General features: G+C 39.7%; 1 protein-coding gene across 11 annotated transcripts in view; it reads left to right on the forward strand.

Moving 5' to 3' along the window:
- Positions 1-19,197, forward strand: part of ABI1 (abl interactor 1) — a 76,439-nt gene that overhangs the window by 28,508 nt on the left and 28,734 nt on the right. The window lies entirely within an intron of this gene.

The raw sequence follows: 19,197 nt of genomic DNA on the forward strand, positions 1-19,197 counted from the left end.
CTCCATAAGAGAAGCAGTGTGGTGGGGCTGCCTTGGGAAGATTGTGGCTGACAGATCAAAGGCAGTGATGCGATTTCATCAGGAGTGCTGAGTCTGGCTTGTTGGTTTTTCTTTTTTTTTTTTTTTTCTTTTTTTTCTTTTTTTTCTTTTTTTTCTTTTTTGTGTCACATCTGTATTGTTCAAGAGTGATTTAGGGAAACCACTAACGCTAGGGAGTCCAGCAGACAGGGATGCAGAGATGGTCAGGGGCATGGAGCAGCCTGCAAGGAGAGGTTGAAGGAGTTGTGTTAGTTTGCTCTGCTAAAGAAAAAGCAAAGCAGTGATGTTATGGTAGCCCAGTAGTACTTAAGTCTGTTTCTGTCTCTGCAGTTAGTCTTTTGCCTGATAGTGACAGTGTAATGTTAAACAGCTAGCCATAAGCTGAAGCTTGGCAGATTAGTACATGGAGATGGGAAAAGCCTTTTTATTTTGGAGTGTGATGCAGCACTGGATCTCTGCCATGACTCTTTTTGGTGTTACACTGCAGCAGCTGGATGTATCCTAAAAGCTGACTTTGTATCCTTGAAAGGCATATGATAAGTTATTGGAACTGATTGGTGATGGAGGGGAGAAGATAATTACAAAGTCGGGGAGAAGCTGCCATCACATATCTTACAAATGTTGTAAGTTCCACTTCCATTCAGACTTTCCTTTCCACACATTCAGAAGTGTGTGGAGAGACCAAAAGTCTCAGCAGGAACTAGTTCATCATCGAATGTTGTATATATTAGAAAGCTAATGTCTTCTGTCTGGTTCTCTTGGACTGCCTTTGCCTGTCAGCAGCCACAAATACTCTAAATATGGCAAGAAACTTGCACCTTTTGTTTAGATTAAGCTTGCCTTGGGTGACGTTCTCTCTCCTAATAAAGTGCTGACAGTTATCTGTGGCCTTTGCTTCACACATCCTGTTCTTCCTGTTCTCTCCCTCATAGAGGCCAAGGCTTCAAGAAGTTGTGCTGTGCTTGCTCTGTTTATCTGTCTGCTTATGAAAATTGTTTTCAACTTTGTGCATATCAGCTTCTACATGATATATATAAATTGCTCAGAAAATAGTGTAATGTGTAAGAGTTGCCTTGTCAGCCATTCAGCTGAGAAATTCCCTTCATGTCCACAAATGAATGCATGTAGGATGTCTGTAATCCCTGTGCAGTTCAGCTGATGCAGTCAAAAAGAAAACCCCAGCACAGTACCAACAAACAAATCAAAGAGCCCTCCCATGATACTCAGTTATGAACACCTATGAGAGAGCAACCACAATGTCAGCCTTTCTGTGAGGGGGAAGAGCAGTTGCTTTGATGAAGAAACTGAATCAGAAACTTTTGTTGTACACTTATTTTTTCCCTGGTGGAATGCAGGGTTTTGAACATATTTTTGGGGAATGAGCAAAGTTGCTTACTTTAATAGCCTTTGACTGTCATCAATTCCTTCATATGCTTATTCCCATTCCACTGTCTGCTAGAAGGGCAGTCTGAATGCATAGTTTTCAGTGTGTTTTAGACCATTAACACCTTCTTTCTGCTCAGTGGTTATTTTGCTGTAAGCTCTAGATACTAAATTAAGAGACCTGATGCAGCCTCTTGTTTTCTGAAGTCAAAGCCAAAAATCCAGGACTGTAAACATGACTCTGAAAGGCCTTTTTGACGATTTTGTGTAACAAAGGAGGCATCAGTGTTTGTGCAGTCTTTTTCATTAAAACCTCTCATATCTGGGAGATAAACCATACAGACGAAATGCGTCACTGACCTGATATGAAGTCACATATTGGGACTTTCCAAGGAATCTTGGGGTTTTTTCTTCAGATGCGTCTGGTTAGCTTGCTGCCTGAAAGTGATTTTACTTCTGTTTCAAGTCTTAGTAACCCACCAGTCATCACATATGAATACTTCCTGGTTTAGATAAAATTAAAGTTTTATCTCTGTCAATGTTTTAATTGCATAAATGCAGTGTATGAGATGATAAGAACATTGTGCCTAATAAAACAGCAGGTAGCCAGCTACCAAAGCATTTACTCAGTTATTGTACCTGTGCCATCCAGTGCAGCTATTTGGAATTTTGCTTTTTGTGTCAGCTGGGTAGTGGTGTGCTTTAACTGACTCTTTTTGGGGAAATTGAGGGGAAAAACAAGTACCAGAAGCTTACTGTGAAGAAGATGAGCAACAGCATTCATTGTACAGCATCACTGAAGCTGCCACTCAAGAAAAAAATCCTGCTGGGTGCTTGTGGCTGGACTTCTTGTGCCATTCAGATAGGAATTGCTTAGTATTTTCTTCTGGCTGGTAATAAGTGCTTAGTTAACTTTGATCTGCAGGTGGAAAACCAAGTAATGATTCACATGAGTGTTTATCAGCCAGTAATAACTCTGACACTTTTTATGGTGCTGCTGGTTTGACTTTTTTCTCTTTATTAGTAGCCTTTTGGGGCCCATTGATACATGTTATGGATGTCTTGTAAAAGCCCCCTTACAGGTCATACACATACAGAGAACACATAGGAGGTCTATGAATTACTTGGTAGCTGGTCTTCTAAAGCTGGGACAACTTCTGTTGGTTTTTTGTAACTTTGATAAAGTGTGTATGAAGTGTTAAAATCTGTCCGACTATGTTAATCTTACTGAGCACTTGTGTGGCTCTGGAGCCCCAGTGGGAATTCCTTCCCTTCCCCAGCATCATCTCTGCATCACTGGGGCAGTCACAAACCACAGAGGGAAGTTTCCCTTTCCTGTACTGCACAAAAATGTGAAATGGTGTTGGGTGATATAATTTGTGGCTAAAGACCTAAATAGGTTACCCTGAACATTGTTTATTTGGGACAGCTTATTTTGCTGGAGAATATTGTTAATTCTTCCCTGACCCTGCTGCAAGTGCCATCACAGAGGGGGCATTGTGGCCATAATAGAAATAAAACTCTCTAAATAGAAATAATAGAAATAGAAATAAATTTGTTTGTTTAAAAGCTGTACTCTATATAGGGTTTTTATTTTTTGACAAAACACAGAATGGGTTTTGAATGAGCACATTTTGATTGACAATTAGCTAAGGCCATGATTTGCTCTTTCAGTCATTCCTGTTTGGAGTGTTTACTATGTACATAGAAGTAACCAGCATGAAAGTATGTGTGCCTCTTTCTCAATTCCAAAATGTAGCTTACTAAAGCTGTCATTTTCCTCTCTAATATTAAATTCTAGTTCCAACAAATAGTTAGATTATTTTATAATTTTGGCTAATATTGTACCTAATTCTGTCTCATCGGCATAAAAATGTAAGTAATATGTGACCACAGAATCACATATTGATTGTGATGGTTTTGTATGTTGTTTGCTTCCTCTTTGAGAATCTGCTGAGTAGCTGTGACTTCTTAATGAATGTGTCCTTGTATGAGTGCTAATGTTTAATGTAGCTTCACCTGTTCATGCCTAAAAGCATTTTCTTTTTCCCCTCACACGTTGTCCAAGGATGATTATTTACAATGGATCCAATGGTACAATTCAGCATGGTCTCACCCCAGGACTGAAGCATGGCTTGCTATTTCTTTAACTGGCTTCTCTGTCCTTGCTTGCAAGAGAGAAATAGTAATCAACCTGATCTTGTCATGCTATCTCAAATTCCTCTGTGTGGCAGGACCAGGAGCAGCAAGGGTATGATTAAAAGCTATTAGGCTTCTATATATAAACTAAGAACAAGTAGGATGGGGACCTTAGAGTTGAGAGGGGTCATGATGGAAATAATAAAACATATAATTGCTTCAGGAAAAGTCAGTTGGGCCATAATTTGAAAATATAAAAACAAGGAAATTGAATAATGACTGAAGGGCTTGATTTGAATGTAGAAATTTCTGCTTGCATGATGAACTCAGTATCTTAGAGGATTATTTTTTTTTCATTTTAATTTATTATTTTTGAACTGTGTTCAAAACTGGGCTTTATAAGGTTGCAAGATAAGCCTTCAAACCACAAATCAACCTTTATCAGACTGGAAAGAAGATAAATGTTGTCTTTGGGAAGCTGATCCTTCTTTGTCTGTTTATAGGATTTTCTTACGTGTGTTGTTAAGTCAAGTATTGAGCAAGATGCAGGAATGGTCAGATGTAGTAGAAGACTAAAAAAGAGGAGTTCTACTGTGAAAAAGGCTTGTCACCTAAGCTAGGCTGAAAAAGATGCTAACTGAAGTTTTTGAGCAGGGTACATATTTTTTTCCTCTTTAATAGCTCAAAGGTAGTGTATGCTAAGCTAATAAATGCCTGCTGTTGTGGATTAGCAATTTATGCATTCCTCTAAATAGTTATTGAATTTCTTTTAGTTAAAACTTATATTAAAAATAAGAAAGAAACTTAACTTGAAATGATGCAGTTGACCTGCGCATGTGTCTTAGCAGATTATGGCTTCTGAGAGAGGAAGAATGGTAGAAATATGATATTATTTCAGACTCCATCTCATGGCACTTTTTGCCTGCTGTGGTGTTGAGTGAGATGCTGAAGTAATTGAGGATAATTCCATTTGTGAAATGGAGGAACCTCCAAATCATAACAGAAATGTTCTAACTTCATGTAATTATGAGTTGTTAAGGTAAAGAGAGAAGTCCTTCAGTCAAAAGGCCTGAAACAAATTAGCCTTTCTCAGCTATCTAATCTCTTACCTGTGTCACTGTATTCTGATTTAGTTTCCTCATGCATTTTGAATCTCAAGTTAAGAGCCAGTACCAATAGGGTTATATCACCTATAAGCTGATAGGAGCCAGATCATCCTTTATTTTATTTGTTCCACTCTTCACACTGAGGATGGCCATTGCACTACTTCCATATCCCTGGTTTGGCCTCATCCTAAACTGATGTGTAATTAAGCATATCTGGTTTTGTATTATGGATGGTATTCAGACCCATAGATACGTCTGCTAGTGCCTTATTTTGATGGTAGCATGACAGCTGGCCCCAGAAGTGTTGCATCTATTACAGTTTCAAAGCACTCATGGTGTAGTGGTTGTGTTTGATGGTACTCTGGAATCTGAATGCTAAAACTGGAGGAGAGAATTTCTGGGGGTGTTCATGGTGCTTTGGTTAAAATAACAAGTTTTTTCCTTTTCTGAGCTCAGGCTGTGGCACATGAATAAATAACAAAAAGCTCAGGAAGCGGGGGATGGTTTCCATAAGCCTTCACTGAGCAAAACTCAAGTTCAATCACTGGGGATTTTGCTGCTTTAAGCAGCAGATTCCTCCTGCAGTGCCCCTGGGCTGGCGGCAAGAATATCAAGCTTCACTCCCAGTTAGCTTGCTTCATACTTCTAGACCTCCATTCGTGGGAGCAAAAGGAGAGTGAGGGGACCACAACTCCAAGTTACATCTTATTTTCAGCCCAGTAACTTCAAGATTCTATTTCCTTGAGCTGCATTAATGTGTAGTCCTTCAGTCAATGCAAAAATTTCTTCAGGGGTGCTCTCTACTAGAGCTGGCTTGAATATTCGGACTAAATATATCTGACAGTTAAAAAAAATTATTTGGAAAACTTTAAAAATACTTATTTTCATGTGAAATGTTTACCTAGAATATGTTTCAGAGGCAGACTGGTCATTATTGGAGAATGACTGGTCTCCTACTTTGAGAATATTGAAAAGCATCATCTAATCACTAGGAACTGATTTGAGAAAATGTGGAATGAATTTTTCCAAATGCATTTTTAGAAAGCAGAGGTTCTGCAAACAATTATGTGACTTAAGCAAACATCCTGGGAAAACAGATTGTGAGCAGTCTGCAGATCTTGGATAATTTTCCTGTGTGCTTTTCCCCCTCCTTCTCATTTGCTGAGATTCCTTAGTCGTGGTAGCTCTTAAATGTGTAGTTGTTGTTTATATTAGCTGTATACTTCTGGGAATAAACACACTCTGCATTGCTGAGTGGATATACACAGTTTAAATCCAAAAAGTACATTGACCTCCCCAGACAAAGCAGTGGGGGGAGGTAGGCCACAGAAGTTTGCACAGCTGTCTTTAGCAGCCCATGAAATAGTGTTGTGATGTACCCTTCATCTCTTGGGAAGTGAGCAGCACCTCCCTCCCTGACTGAGGTAGCTGTGTGTCAATCCCCACCGCTCTCCTGTGCACTCAGGTTTCCTGCAGGTGTTCAGTGACTCTGCAGTGTGTGTCTGGCTGTCCAGCACTGCACAGGTCAGTGTCCAGTTGTGCACATGTTACTGTGGTGTGGAATAGCTGCCTCTTGAAACTGTGTGGTGCCATTCAGAGGGTTATAACCCACCATGGTGTTGGGAGCATCCTCACCAGGGCATCCCTGTGCCCTCCTCAGTTCCTGTAAACTTTTCAGTGGTCAATATTTGTGTAGCATATGTATTACTTCTGCCTCAAGTGACAGCAGGAGATGGCCAGTCTTCTTTTTCCTGCCATTATCTTGTGACAAACAGTGTTTTGTTCTCTGCCCCCTGTTCCCTGAATTGTGGGCTCAGTTATCCTGGAGACAAGGTTTTGAAAACTGCAGACTTCCAGCTGCTTCTTTGACTGGCTTCATTCTCTATGTCTTCTCCAGTGGCTAATGCTCTGCTTCTCCCCAAGTGTTTGCAATCATATTTAATCAATATGCTAATAACTGCACAGTGGAAATTGCTGATTCTGAGCACATTAATGAATGAATTGACTGTAGCAATAGTTGAATGATACATTAAGCAGCAGGGACCTAGTGGTGTGCCTGTGTCTCTCTGCCTACACACAAGACTGCTCTTCAAGACTTGCCCTGTCTCTTAACCTGCCATCAGGCTGCAGTGTTTGTGTTCAGTTGCTCTTGTACAGGACAAAGTCAAGATCTCAATTTTGGGTGTGTGCCTGTGCAGGCCTGAGGTGTGACCCAGATGGAGGGGCTGATTTATTGCACAGCTTCTTGGGCCAGGCTCCCTCTGCCAGTAGGGCCTGCCTTAGGTAGAAAAAGTTAAGGGTGGATAAGGTTGTGGCTCAGTGTGGGGTAAGTGCTGCTGGGACTTCTCAGGCTATCTGGATGTTACCAAGAGACAGAACTGCAGTATTTCATATCAGTTGTGGCCAAGGGTTGGGAGGCTGAGGGAAATCCATTTACAGAAACAATGTGCAACTTCCTGCTTGAGTTTGTGTGAGAATAAAAATGGCAATAGAGAATTAGAGCAAGTTTAGCAATTCCATCTCTGCCTTGGCCCTTCCTTCCCACTTTGTTAAACTGGTAAATGTCATACATGCTGGTGATTTGCTTGTCTGTCTTCTGCTTTTACTTAATATATCCCAAATTGCAAGAAGTCTGTATGACTCAGTCCAAAATAGTAGCACAGTCCTAGGAAACATGTGAGGGCGTTTTTGTCAACTCTCCTTTTTTGCCTGAGTATCTTAAGCTTGAGCTGATGGAAGTTCATAATACTTCTAATCTTGTCCTGTGTTGATGTACCTTCTTGCTGAAGGGGGTTTGAGACAGGACAGGCAGAGTAAGGAAGTGGATCCATTTTGTTCTATGTTTGTCTCTGAAAACGAAAGCAAGAAACAGACCCAGATTGTTTTGGTACTCAAGGGACATGGAAGGGCTCTTACCTACAAGAATATGCAGAAGACAGTAATATGAGTAGAGTAAGTGAACTGTAAAGTAGAATATGTGTACTGAAAACTTTTAGATTGGAATCTGTAGTGGCTGAGGATTGTTCCTGCCACCGTATTTTACTGATGGGCAGGAGAACAAGAGGAAACAAATCCTTGTTGTTGTTTATCACTCCATTGGAGTAGCACCTTGTAGTGCTGCAACAAAGTTGTTTGCTGTAGCATCTTGCCTACATTTTTATTAAAAAAATCTTTTAAAAGAAGTCCAGAACTTTAGTAGTTCTCTTCTGGACAAAGTGGAATATTCTACTCTTGAACATTTAGGAAATGAGAAATAGACATTTCATGTAGGGTAAGCTGTGTTTGTGGCACTAATGCAAGCAGGTTTGTGGTGTAGATAGTGTGACCTTTAACCACGTGATGGCTGTTGAATTAATACTCCTGAGTTAGTCCTGGTGCAGTGCTGACCCAGCTGAAAACCAGCACATGTTCCAGTAGCTTGTATCACTGCCATCAGGTGACATGATCAAAGAGGGATAGAAGGAACATTGTGCCTTGGGTGATTTGTAATCAGACTGTATCTGCAGGTAGCTAAAGGATACGCATCGTAATTCCAACATGTTGTCCTTGTTTTATGTATGTGGGAAACAGTCTCTGAGAACTGTCAGACATCTGTCAGAACTTAGACATCTCGTAGGCCCTGAATTCATGTGGAGAAGGGGCATGCTTGGGAGAGGTGTTTTTGTGTATGTGTATTTTTTTTGTTGGTTTTAGGTCATTTGCTAGTTGGAATTTTCTTGTTTTAAGAAAAATGTGTCTGAAAATTAATCCAGACCACTTTCAAGTAAATACATGTGATAAATGAGAATAGCTTTTATGTGTGAGATTTTTTACTCTTTAGCATAATAATTATTTTGAAATATACAATAAGTCCACTATCCCATCCAAATAACATAACCATTGTTATTGGAAAAAAAATTATTTTTGCTATTAGAGCTGATTAAATAAAGCACTGAAGAGGTGATGCATTAAGGCTAAGGCAATATTAGCTCACTTTCTTTTGGCGTGGGTTTTGTTCCATGCTCTTCCCAATTTGACTTGCCAACTTACAACTAAATGTGAAGTATTGGGCTTTGGGCTTTTTTTTATTTGTTGTTCAGACATGAGCATTCTGACTCATCATTGTTACAGCTTTATCAGACTCTTACCTCAGACAAACTTTCAGAAAATTCAGACTTGTTCTGTTGAGTTTATTTTTCATAGGCTTTTTTTAGATGGTTTCCTTTTCAGCCACCTGCAGTGCTCTTTGCAATTGCACATGTTCATCTCCTATGAAGTTGCTTTTTTTGGCACACAAAATGCTTTTCGTTTGACATACAGTTTTGTTCTACTCCCATGGTGGTTCTTAGTGAGTCCAAACTACTGAAGAAGCCATTTAATTTTTCCTTTCTGTTGTGCTTTCCTACAGTCAAAAATATATTTAGGTTTGTATGTTTTGTTTATTTCTAGACAAGTGCATTGCTTCCAGTAAGGAAAAGGACTCAGCTACTTTAAGATGCTGGAACTCTTATATGGAAGCTTGCATAAGCATATTTCTTTTTCTTCTTTTTTTCTTTTGAATTGACTTAGTCATGCACATCTTCAGGAATACCCAGAAAAAAAAAAATTGAAGTTACTGATATCTAATTTCACAGACTGAAATACACTTACACATACAGCTGGAATTTTGACTTTGCATAATCAAAAGCATTTATCTGCTCTTTAGGGCTGAATACAAATGCAACATGACTGCGCATCCCAAATGTTATTCTGTCAGAAATCCATCGGATTGTACTGTTGAAACACTTCTCTTTTGAAGTGTCTTCCAATTTAAAGACTGATTTTAATCAGCAACTGGTGTTAGTTAAGCATTGAAATGTCTGTTCAGTTCACTGTGTAGAGCACTGGAGGAGAGGGGAGTTCTCTTATTGGGATCCTGTCTTGGTGAAGGGGAAGTGGTGGGCTAGAGGAAGGGCTGAGTAAAAGAACTGACATTCAGAAAGATGTTTGTGGCAGTGTGAAACTCAAGTGAATGGTTACCAGTTGTTAATTTGCCATGTGCTGTAGTTTTGATCTGATGCAGAGCTGGGTCTGTACTTCCTGTTGTGCTGTGCTTCTGAAAGTGATAGGGTGTGGGGTTCAGCCTCAGCTCAATCTGCTGCAAATACTGGAAACCATATTCTAGAGTGATCAGGGATTTTGTGTCAGAACAGGGAATAACACCATGGAAGCTGTTTCTTTCTCTTCCCCCACTCCTGACATTGGGTGCTGAAAAGCATAGACTTTAGGAGGCAAGTGGAGATAATTGCCTTGTCTCCTCTTCTGTCTTCCCACAGATATTTACATTAGTGATGCATTTTTTTCTGTTTATTATACTCAAGCTCTTGAAGAAGGTATTGAAATAGCAGTTGCATTTGAAAGAAAAGAAGCTTATCTAGAACACAAAAAATGTTGTATTCCATATAAACATGTATCACAGGTCATTGGAGAGCTAGTGTTTATTTTTTTTTAATGAATAATGTTCATAACAGACTTCTTACTGCAGTGTATGTACATTTAGTTTGCTCAAATGGCTGAAATTGACAGTAGGTTTTGCCAAAGCACATGAAGTGTTACCTGTGACTCATTTGTGTGCTTTCATTAGCAATTAAAAACATCGGTGGAAAGTGTTTAACAGAGAAATCTAGGCTGTCACTGTGTGTCACTGTGCCCAGAGCAGGCAGCTATGGCAGTGCTGCCTGTACCTGTGCCCGCCTGTGCCCTGTCTATTTCTGGTGCAGGTGCACAGCTCCAAGCACAAGCAGCAAAGCTCTCACTTGGCATAGAGCAGGAAGTCTGGCAGAGCCAGGAATAGAACTTCAATCTGCTGTTTTCCAGGCTCTTGCTTTTAGGCCCAGCCCCATCCCACCTCTTCCCTGGCTGACATGCTGGCAGACAGCCGCCTCCTGCGTGCGGGGCCAGCTGCTGCTGCAGCGCTGTCTGACCTCCATTCTCCAGATGTTTGAAGTTCCATTTCCCCCATGCTTATGTGAACTTTAGCAAAGTGCTTCTGGCATTTCACCAATGCAGCGGAGAGGAGGGAGGGCTGTTGTCTTAACTGTTTTCTTTCTTTCTGTAAGAGGGGCCTCTCTAGAGCTGTTAAAAATCTCTTCCTCTGCAGGACTCAAACTCCATTTGCCTTCAGTTGCCATCTGCCAGTCTTACTTCCCACATTCCTCTCCCTGTTCCCAGACATGCTCTGTGGACCTCCCCTCCTTATGCTCTGTGTTGACATCATCTTCCTCTCAGTTGGGGAAAGTGGGGAGCAGGGGGTGAGGATGTGATGAGACTTCCTTGTGTCTCTCCAAAGATGTTTCTCATTCATAGACCCTAATTCTGTGAGGTGGCATTTCACAGGTGAGACCTACTGGCTTCTGTCAGGTGCCCCATTTTATCTGATCACCCTCTCACATGAACATGCCTGAAATAACCATTAAGAGAATAATGTGAGAAGCTTCTTTCCTTCAGTGCTGTCTGAGGGATGAATATGTATCCTCCATAGCAGTCCTCCCACTTGCACTTGGCACCAGGAAAGAAGAACCAGGCATGAACTCAAGTCTGGCTCTTGGACAAGTGGGCTGATTTCTTTGCTCTGATTCCTGTCCTAGAATGCCGTGTACCCGCTCCCAGCCCCTCTGGTCTGTCCTTGCCCTGTGTCCCCTTTCTGATCAGCTTCTCCAGAAGAATGCATGACTAGATTTGCCAATAGGGTACTCTGAAAAGCATCTATAGAAATAATCCTTCAGCTGAATAAGTCTGTCTTTTTCCTTTTCTGTATTGTTGTATGTGCCACTCCACAGGTTGTGTTGTGGAAACTGGGATCCAGTTGGGGTCCAATTCTCAGTGAATTCTAGTCTTCCTTTTGGAAGAAAGGCTAATGGTGGGGCTATTTGTCTATGGCTAGTAATCTTTAAGCCTGTTTCTCTAGCTTCTGTTTTCGGTTTCTTGATTTTAACCACACTTTTTTTCTTTTTTAAACACTTGTAAGCACATGTTCTGTTAGTCAGGAGTCAGGTTTTTGTTAGGTATGCCTTGAAGTAAATAGAGCTTAAACTTGATATGAAACTGTGTGCATTATTATTTTACATTCTGCGCTTCTGAATTCTAAAAACAGTACTGAGTGAATGGGATGTCTGTGGTGTACTTCACTACCTGACCACTCACCCCCTATAGCTGTCCTGATATCCCAGAAAAAAAATCTATGTGAAGTTATAAAATATCTTCAAGTGTTGCTGAAATCTGGTTTGCTTTATGCCAGTATCAATTGCTAGGAGAATCTGAGAAAGAATTGCTAGTGTATATAAAAAAGGTGTAAATTCTAAATCAGGGGCTAACTCCACAGGATTAAACTGATATATAATCTATGTTCAGACATAGTTGAAGAAATACTGATAGGCAGTCAAAATAAGGCCCACAATCAACACTTCTTAAACCTTTCTCTCCATTGGATAATATTAGTAAAATGTATTGTTAGCATTGTGATTTAATTTATATATATATTTATGTATAGAAATGTATTTTGAAAGTGTACTATTATGTTTGAGTTACTTCTGGAAGTGGGACTTAGTATTTCTGTCATTATTTTTCCTTTGATCTCTCTAGTGGCTTTCCCCCTCTGCTGGTGACAAACATTTTATATGGACTGTGAAAGTTGCTGTATATATCTGGCCTTAGTTCATCATGTCAATCTGTGAAAGCTCTTGAATGTGAGCCCTCTGTGCAGGAAAAGGAAGGTGGCATATCAGATTACATGAGATATGGCTTATCTGGCTCCTCTAGCCTTTTACCTTAAGAGGCCTGGATTTACCAGGACTTCAGGAGATGAAGCTTTCTGGAGAGCCTGGCCTGCTATTGTCACTTGTGTCACTTGTCTGTATGTTGACAAGAATGTGTGAGAAACTTCTGTCTATAAACCTACCAAAAACATTGCTGTGTTTCCAGCTCTGGAAATACAACTCTTTAATCTATTTCAGTTGCCTCCTACATTGCCAGCACCCCATAAAAAACAAACACACACGGTGAAACTCGGATGTCCAAATGCTTGAGAGTGATAGGAGACCTTAATTTCATGGTTCAAGTTCAAAAGGCATGGCAGGATGTTCTTAGGATTCTCAAATGGATTTTTGTAGTAGTGTTTAGGCAGCTATTAGCCTTAGTGAAAATTGGATTGAAGGATTGTTTATGTGAAATAAAAAGGTCTTGAAATCCTTATGTTCTTAAAGAAATTTGGGGAACTGGAAAAAGCATCTCCCTTTTTATTTTCCTCCAGTAACTGTTGCTTGTTGCTAACACTGGATTTCTTCTGTGGATTCACTGATAAATTGATAAATAGACAGTGCTTTAGCAGACTTGATTCTGGTTACTGTCCAAGAGGCTGTTAAAAATATCTTGAAATGGTCTCTTGAAGAGGGAATGGTAAAAAAGGCCACTCCCCTTTTTATTATGAAAGCAAAAGATGACCAGTATAAAGTTTCTAAAATGGTGCCTTCATATTAAATTTGTTCAAAGCTAACTAGGAACTTGAATTTCACACAATTAATAGCGAACTGGGCATAATAGAAGATTGCATCAGTCTTCTGCCTTAAGAGATAGGATTGACTCCCCCAGTCCCTGACAACAGAGCAGTACTTGAAAGTTTCTTTCATTTTTTTAATATGCTTTTCAGTTGTTGGTTAACTTAGCCAGGTGTCTGTGCTGAAGAACTGGGAAGAGGCAAATGCTCACCAAATTGGCCAGTTTTGGTCTGTAACTGAGTTGGTGGGGTCACAGTTGAGGTATTCAAATAATTTCTAGTCAATGGAATTGGGGGTTACAGTTCCCAATGCCAGTACAGCCTCATACTTTGGGGGAGATCCCCATGGAATAAATGAGTGTGCACAGTGGTGCCCACACTCTGCTCTCCGTGTGTCCTGTGAGTCCAGGCCTGCTTAGTGCTTGGGCTCTCCTGGACAAGAGAGAGAAGTAAACTATTTCTGTAGGTAAACTTCTTGAGTTTCTTGAACAGTATCTTGGTGGGGATCAGACTGTATGTAAACAATAGTTTCAAGTCAAATACTTGAGTTGCTAGTGCTTTCTTCAAGAGTTGGTGAAATAAGCAGTTTGTAACATTGTGTAGATATCTGATTATACATTATGTCATAAAATCCCAAACTACTCACTTGAGCTTTTTCATGCCTGATGTGCCTTGAGTCTATAATTGTTCTTCTCTGTAGAATATTTATTTGCAGTTTAAATATGTTCACATTTCCCTGTGTTGAATTTTCTTTACAAAATAACAGCTTAAAATGGTGCTCTCACTGAAGTCAGCTGTCTGACTGAGCTCATTAAAGCTGGGGATTTTATTGTTCTTTTTGTAGGTCAAACTGACTTCTTTGCAGGTGGCCTGTGCAACGTGCATTGTCCAGGCCTCTTCAGTGCCTTTACTCAGCCATAACTCATTTATTTAAAAGGTCTTACTAAATATGCTTTCTTTCAGGAAGTAGCAGTGGAATAAACTTGTATTTCTAAAACAGAGCAAGTTGATGTTCTTGTTCTCACCAATTTATTTTCCTTTCAGGGAAGCTTATTGTATGAACTATATAGGAAGACAATAAAGTCTCTAGTTTTGGAGAATAACACTGAGGGTTATATTAAAGCTGGGTTTAGGAACAGATTGCAAAGTGTAAGGGCTTGGGTTGTTTTGTTTATTAAGGGATGCTGAAAGCACCTTAACATTTGTTTCTTCAGTTGTTTCCTTTGGTTAGTACACTTTATAGTCTGTGTGTGTGAACTTGTAGAAAATATTTGTTTGTGTTATAAAGTTTTTACCTATATGTATTTTACTGCTGTGTATGACCAATCAAATCTGAAGCTGTGACTAATTTTTTGTGGGGAGTAGAATGGATGCTACCTTTCTATTGAAATGTGAAGAGGTAAGCTTGGAATCCAGACAGTTGTGCCACAGTTTGAGGAAGGAAACAAAGCTTTCTCTGCACCACTCACTGTCCCATGCAATGCATAGTTCTGTTGACAAAGTTCAGTCTGACACCTGTGCCTTTGCCCAGTATTTTGTGTCACATCAGGCAGAGTTTCTGCTGAAAGAAGTTACTGTATTTGATGGATTGCTGTGCTGTGATATGTCAAATCTAGTGTTCCAGTTGTCTTGCCTTTGACTAGAGGTCTATGGGGTTCTTTCTCCTTATGTAATTCTTTTATCTTGTACTGTCAGCAATTCCCTTTGGTTAAGAGAATCTTGCTGTTCAGGTATAGAATGGATGAAGTGGTTATCTCCAGTAACTTGGAATTCAATGATGCAGTGTTTAGCATACAATCGTTTAAAGTTAGAAGGGACCAATAATGATCATTGAGTCCAATTCCTTAAAGCTCAGCCATATGACTTAGTGTCATCGAGGTGCTCCTTGAGCTCTGACAGGCTTGAGACCCTGAGTACTTCCCTGGGAAGCCTGTTCCAGTGACCAACCACCCTCTCAGTGAAGAATATTTTCCTGACATCCAGGCTGAAATTCCCCTGACATGGCTTCATTCCATTTCCTTATATCCTTATATCCTATTTCTGCTCAGCAGAGCAGATCAGCACCTTCCATTGAGGTGCTGCCCACCTTGAGGAAGTTGTCAGCTGTGATGAGGGCACCCCTCAGCCTTCTCCTCTCAAGGTTGAAGAAGCAAAGTGACCTCAGCCACTTGTATGGCTTTCCCTTGAGACCTTTCACCATCTTGTTCACCCTTCTCTGGACACACACTGATTTCAGTCTGTCCTTCTTGCACTGAGCTGCCCCAAAGTGCACACAGGACTTGAGGTGTGGAGCAGATTGCTGTGGGGGAGGTACAGCACCAAGTTTGTGCAGAGCAGTTTGCTAAGCCTCAGGACCTGTGATTACAGCCAGTGCAGTAGGAAGATGGGGGTGCCACGTGGTTGCAGGTCATGCTGCTTGCATGGCTGATGTCTGGGCTTTGTTTGTATAATTGTAATTGTAATCTCTTCTGCTGACATTTAGGTATGTATAGCACTGATGCCCTGTAATCAGGGCTCTACTTGCCAGAAATAAAGTGTTAGTAAGAGACCCAACCCTATATTTAACTACAAACTGAAAAAGCAAAAAAGAGAAACAATGTCAAAATTACAGAAAACTGTTGCTAGTAAGATTTGCTTAGTCTTCCTTGTCTCCTTGCTTTAGAGAAATTGGCGTCTTACGGAAGTCTGTGGATTGTGATCCTACATTCCTTTTTCTCTGAGTGAGCTTAGGGAAAAATTGAAAAGTTACTGGCTTGCAGCTCTGTGTGGCACAGGGCATTTGTTTGTATGATATGAAAGTTCTTCAGAGTACTGCATGAAATGGCCTGAAAAGCTGTCATTCAAAGTAACCTTAGGATTTTTTTTTTTTTTTTGGTCTTATGTGTTTGAATGTTAGATTTTTAAGACCAAGGAAAAGTCTTTGAAGTGACTTTTTGCGCTTCCTTAAACTTGTAAGTTGCAGTGGTTCAAGAGAAAGGGATTTTGTTTTTCCTTTTTTATTTTAGTAACCCCATATGTGTGAGCTTTATTAAAATGTCTAGATACCCTTATATTAGCTTGGCCAGAGCTAATAGAGTTTCAGTCTCTATTTATTGTAAATTGTTTGTTCTGGGCTGGCATACCCTAGCACATGAGTAGAGTGGTGTCTGCAGCACAGGATAATAAAAGAACAACTATTTGCTGTATCATTGCTGTGCTTCACTTGGCCTTGAGGCTACTTCTAAGGAAGCAAACAGTTAAAATTTAACTCCACATCCTGTTGTTCAACTGTCTGCTTTTTTAAATTTTATATGATTTAAAGAAGACAAATATTGGAATCAGCTAATAATTAACAGTTCCTTCAACCTCCAGGCTTCTGGGTTAGCTGGCATAGTCCCTGGCACTCAGTTGTAGTGGCAAAGGGGTTTGTTTGACAAGTTCATTTAAATTTGCTTCCCAAAGGAAACACATTGTGCTTCTGGAAAGACTGTCTTTTCTCTCTTCTCCAAATCAATCCAAAGCTGGGCTTTGTCTCACTGGATTATGTTTCTAGGAGTGAAAATCCCTGCCCTTTCCCCCAAATTTTAAATTATGCTATGTATTTGTTTCAGCATAGGTCAAAGATACCTGAAGCTGGTCTGACTGCTTGCAAGTGTCTGTTAGCCTGTGCTAACCCATGCCAGTTAGCCATACTTTGTTCCTCTCCATCTTTATCTAAAAGTAGGTTTTGTGCATGAAATCACAAACCAACTACTGTTCAGCTGTCTTGTTACCATATCAGAACAAGCACTCATAGCTGCAGATGTCAGGTGTGACCAGAGCTTTGGGAATGGTCTGTTTTGGCTGTTACCTGGTATATGTGGCTTGTCTTTCTTGGAAATTTAACTGTTGACTGGCTGGAAAGCTTTGCTATCCTACTAAAAATTGCTTGTGTGTTGAGTTTTTCCTCTTTTGAAAGTGAAAAATATCACGTATGACTAAACAATAAACCTCCACATGAACATCAAGCAGATAGAAATGAAAATAGAAGAATGACCAATTGTTGTGTGCTTTGTTTTACATAATGTTCACATAAGACTTAATAATATGCAGATCTAAAAAAAGCCCAGTAATTTCTTGAAGAGGTAAGATGCTGTCTGGTAGCTCTGACAGGCAGCCTATTGCTCTGGGCAAAGCATATGCTGTGAGCCTTTGCTTTGCATAGGGGTAAAATCCTGCCTTGCTTTTCCAGTGCACCAGATGTGGTAGGAGTTGAAGTCTTGTTTGCTTTGAACAGCAAATTAGTCTCTTGCACAGGCATATCTGAATGCCTTTCAGGATTTACATATGTGCCCTGTTGCTGGCCCTGCACTGTGATGTAGTACTCTTTTTTTCTCACTGAAATTCATGCCAAGACCTTACAAATCACTGTTCCATACGCAATTTTGGATAAGCTGTCTGATAAAATTAATATATAGTATTTTCCTGTTCTAAGAGGTATTTTCATTAACAGCAGTTTGTTGCAGTATTACTTGAGTCAGTTTCCAAAGCATGTATGGTACAGCATCTGTTCGTGGAATTTCTTATCCTCTGTTCCAGTAGCTTACAGAACTTTCATTGTACATTGAAGGGAGGAAAAGTCAGTTTCATGGACTACCTGCTAGAAAAAGATGTGGTTTTTTTGTACTCTGAAGGGCTTTGTTTTGTTTTGTCTTTTATCTTTTGCTGTCAGTGTTAAGAGAACTCTTTGCATAAAATGCATTTTTGTCCATCCACTGAACAAAAAATGAGTTTCTTAGTAACAACAGGTTTGGTTTGTGAGGATTAAGTAGAAGCATGGATTTATTTCTAGGGACCTAGCTGTATTTCAAGAACCCTACTTTGAAACATTGTTGTATGTTTTTTAAATTGATGTTCTCAGCCTCCTAAATTGCTATGTTATTCAGGGGGCTTTAAAATTGGTGCTTATTCTCTCACATGTGGTGCTCATGTATTACAAAATATGGAGACTTGTTTATTATTTAAGAGTTTTGTAAGACAGTTTGAGACCTGCAGTTATCATTGAACAGAAAGGTTCTGGTTCTGCAGAAAAATTGGAAGAGAGATGAACATGTAGCACAGCCCTTATAATTCTTTCAGCAAGATCAAGAAAACACTGAAAAGGCAGAACTGATATATATGTTTCAGTCTCTGAAAGGAAAAGGACAAATAATAGCTGCATTTGAAAAATAATTATTAGACTAATCTCATTCTTTAGACTTCATCCTCTAATCTGTGAAATTGGCTGCCAGAGAAAACGTGGGTGCAGTGGGTGGTACCTGATACTGATGTAGGTAAATACTTGATGTATTGGACTGTCTGATTTGGAAAGGCATTTTTAAAATTCCTGACTTAGGGATTTTTCAGAATGTGAGCATTTAGAACAATAAAGTTTTTTCCAAAGTTTTCCTGGGATATTTAATTAATTTATTCCATATAAGCTAATGCAGACATACACACCTAATGTCTTGCATTGCTCTGGAAAATTGCAACTCTTATTTCTATGAAGATTCTGTGTGCTTTCAAAGTAAAAGAACCTTTTGCAGTGTTACAAGTAGTCTGTTATTTAGCTGAAGCTGTGAAAACAAGATTGCTTGGTATCACTGTTCTCAGGTGCTTCTCTACCTGAATTCCTGCTTGTAATCTGCAATGCTGCCTATCAGAATTGTTAAGGAAGGGTCTTACATTTTTATGTCTTTATGTTGTCAGGATAATTTAAGATTATTTGAGCATGTGCACCAGTTAATGAAAAAGACAGTTCAGCTGAAGACATTTCATTTCACAGTGACCGCTGAATGCTGGCTTTCCTAGAAATGTTAATTTCCTGAATACTAATCTTGCTTTTTTTATCTTGCCTCATATAGGAGCAGAAATATCAGCTAATTTTGTGCTGCATCTTTGACTTTGCTTCACTAAATAAAACCTTGCCCATCACAATATTCATTTTATATTAAACAATTTCTAGATATGTACCAAAATGAGGTAGGATTTAGGATGACAAGGATTTTTCTTTCTTTCTGAACC

Source organism: Ammospiza caudacuta, chromosome 1 (genome assembly GCF_027887145.1).
Source record: "Ammospiza caudacuta isolate bAmmCau1 chromosome 1, bAmmCau1.pri, whole genome shotgun sequence".
NCBI classification, from domain to species: Eukaryota; Metazoa; Chordata; class Aves; order Passeriformes; family Passerellidae; genus Ammospiza; species Ammospiza caudacuta.